The sequence below is a fragment of the Piliocolobus tephrosceles genome, chromosome 20 (genome assembly GCF_002776525.5).
Source record: "Piliocolobus tephrosceles isolate RC106 chromosome 20, ASM277652v3, whole genome shotgun sequence".
In the NCBI taxonomy this organism is placed as follows: domain Eukaryota; kingdom Metazoa; phylum Chordata; class Mammalia; order Primates; family Cercopithecidae; genus Piliocolobus; species Piliocolobus tephrosceles.
This window is the reverse complement of record NC_045453.1, coordinates 20,610,762-20,613,318: the sequence shown is the minus strand read 5'-3', so window position 1 is coordinate 20,613,318 and position 2,557 is coordinate 20,610,762. Positions and strand designations below refer to the sequence as shown.

At 45.6% G+C, this 2,557-nt stretch overlaps 1 long non-coding RNA gene across 1 annotated transcript in view; it reads right to left on the bottom strand.

Moving 5' to 3' along the window:
* The window catches only part of LOC111528288, a 1,037-nt gene extending 762 nt beyond the window's left edge, over nucleotides 1-275 (bottom strand). Inside the window, exon 1 of the long non-coding RNA XR_002726927.1 lies at nucleotides 150-275. This is a non-coding gene — a long non-coding RNA (uncharacterized LOC111528288). The remainder of the gene's footprint in view (nucleotides 1-149) is intronic.
* Nucleotides 276-2,557: the final 2,282 nt, after the last annotated feature.

Sequence of the window (2,557 nt, the reverse complement as noted above, 5' to 3'; positions counted from 1 at the left end):
CTGCGGCCCTGCAGAGCACAGTTCCCCGGGTTCCCAGGTTCCCCCTGTGGCCCTGCAGAGCATGCCGTGTCTCCCGCTTCTTGGGACCTAGAGTGTAATGAATGTCTTCCCACATGACAGTCCTTTCTGTGTCTGGGGATCTTACCTACCTGATTAAAACAAATCCCTGATGAATAGCGTGAGTCTCTGTGTCCCATTCTGCAGGCATGCACACAACAAATACACACGTATTCACAGCATCCCTTATGTGTGCTCAGACATGTGAACTTTGCATCACAAAACCACCGAGTGATGTCAGAGGCGCCATGAATCATAATGACAGCTCCTGGCCTGGTATCCAAGAGACCTCAACACACTGCTAAGTCACTGTCCCCCGCTATGAGAACCGGTTACTCTCTTTGAGCCTCCAGTTGAAGGGGACTAAATTAATCTAGGATGACCCGTATTGTGCCGCAGCTAATGACCCAGTTCACCTCTGGTTAATTTTCTGCTTCTGGGTGTCCTGGGAACGGGTGGTGTTTACTCCAGTTGGGACAAACCTTTATTAATGAGCCGGAGTGTTGGCTGCCCTGGGCGGAGTGTTTTAATAGAAATCAGCCCATGGGCCAGGGCCTGCTGAAGTTGCAGAATATGAATAAGGCCCTTTTCTTTACCCTCTCTCCTCTGTCTTGATTTGCATGACTAAGCTTTTATGCCTTTAAAAAAAAAATGTGTTTGTTTGTTTCTTGATTGTCGCTCCATCTCCTATGGAGGAAACAAATTACTTACTCACCAGGCAGGGACCTCAATTTGGCAGAAGTCCAGGTCTGTTCCTCCAGCAAAGGGGAGTGAGACAGCCACACTCACGCTAGTAGGACTATTTCAGGAGAGTTGATGTGGCCCAGGATGTGGGCTAACTGATTACACAGGACTCCAGCAGACTCCTTAAGAGGGACTGTTTTCCCTCTTAAGGAGTCCTAGCAAAGGACAGCGGTTGGGAGAGGACAGAAAGTCCTTCCTTGTAAAATGTGACTCAAACTAACAAAGAGCTCCAAGGTATCTCTCAGTGAGGCTGTGGGTTCCCTATGGAAAGAGAAGATGTAGCTAATTCTTTGTAGATGTGTGATTCTCAACTCTATCAGAGTCAGTGCCAGGCTTTTAACACAAATATTTTATCACTTTCCCTTTACTCAACTGAAATGAAATTCATAGAAAATATAACCTAGCTACATGCATATTTCTTAATCAACATAATTTCCCCAGAGGGATATAAAGAGAAAAAGAAAGGAATTTATAATAAAATAAAACATTGTTCAACATGTAAGTGCCCTGGTGATATGGTCTGGCTGTGTCCCCACCTAAATCTCATGTTGAACTGTAGCTCCCATAATACCCACGTGTCATGGAAGGGACCTGTGGGGAGGTCACTGAATCATGGGGGTGGTTACTTCCATACTTTTCTTGTGACAGTGAGTGAGTTCTCAGGATAATCTGATGGTTTTATAAGGTGCTTTCCCCCTACTTCACTCTGCACTTCTCCTTGCTGCCACCATGTGAAGGAGGACAAGCTGCTTCCCCTTCTGCCATGATTGTAAGTTTCCTGAGGCATCCCCAGCCCTGCAGAACTGTAAGTCAGTTAAGCCTCTTTCCTTTATAAATTACCCAGTCTCGGGTGTTTCTGCATAGCAGCGTGAGAACAGAGTAATACACCTGGCATGACTAAGCTAGAATATGTAGTAATGTCATCAGACGCTTGAACTTGGACTCAAAATCGCAGTGAACGAAGCCACAGATGAAGACTGACTACAGCTGTACTGTTCTGGGCAACTCAGACACCACAAGAGGCTCTGCCATTGATAAGGTGATTTTCTTCAAATTGGTGAGCAACATTCAATACATCCTGAAAAAAACTGAATACAATCTTCCTGTGGTTTACACCATGGGAACAGTGTGGTAAAACTCAGTTTAAAACAGTAAAAATAAAATTGTATTTCTATGTAAAATGGAATTCAGTTCTGGGCTCAAATCATTTCAAGCAGCTTTTTAACCTATGTGAACAACCAGCAAGTCATTCAAAATTACTGCCAATGCATGAAGCAGGAGCAGCAGTGGTGGGCTTCGGAGGATGACCCCAGAGCTAGGCCCTCTGGCAGGTGTGGATGTCCCATTTTTAGGGGATGAAATGCATGCAGCGAGAGAAGACACTCACCCGAGACCTCACAGCCAGAAAGGGCCGGAGTTGAAATAAAATTCTCTGGGATTCTAACCCCAGTGTGGTTTCCTGCCTTTCTTCTAATGTCCCTTGGCAGATCCTACAGCAGCCCAGCAAATCTCACAGTCCCCATCACAAGACTGACCCATTCTGTCTTTGAACCTGAACCTGAACTTGAAGAGGAAGACCACCTTGACCACTGTCTATTAATAGACTGTTGGAGTGGGAGTGGATGCAATCAGACCCTTGCCTGGATCCCCTTTACTGTGCATGTGCAACTATGTTTGTTTTTTGTTTTTTGTTTTGACAGAGTCTGGCTCTTGTTGCCTAGGCTGGAGTGCAATGGCACTATCTCAGCTCACTGCA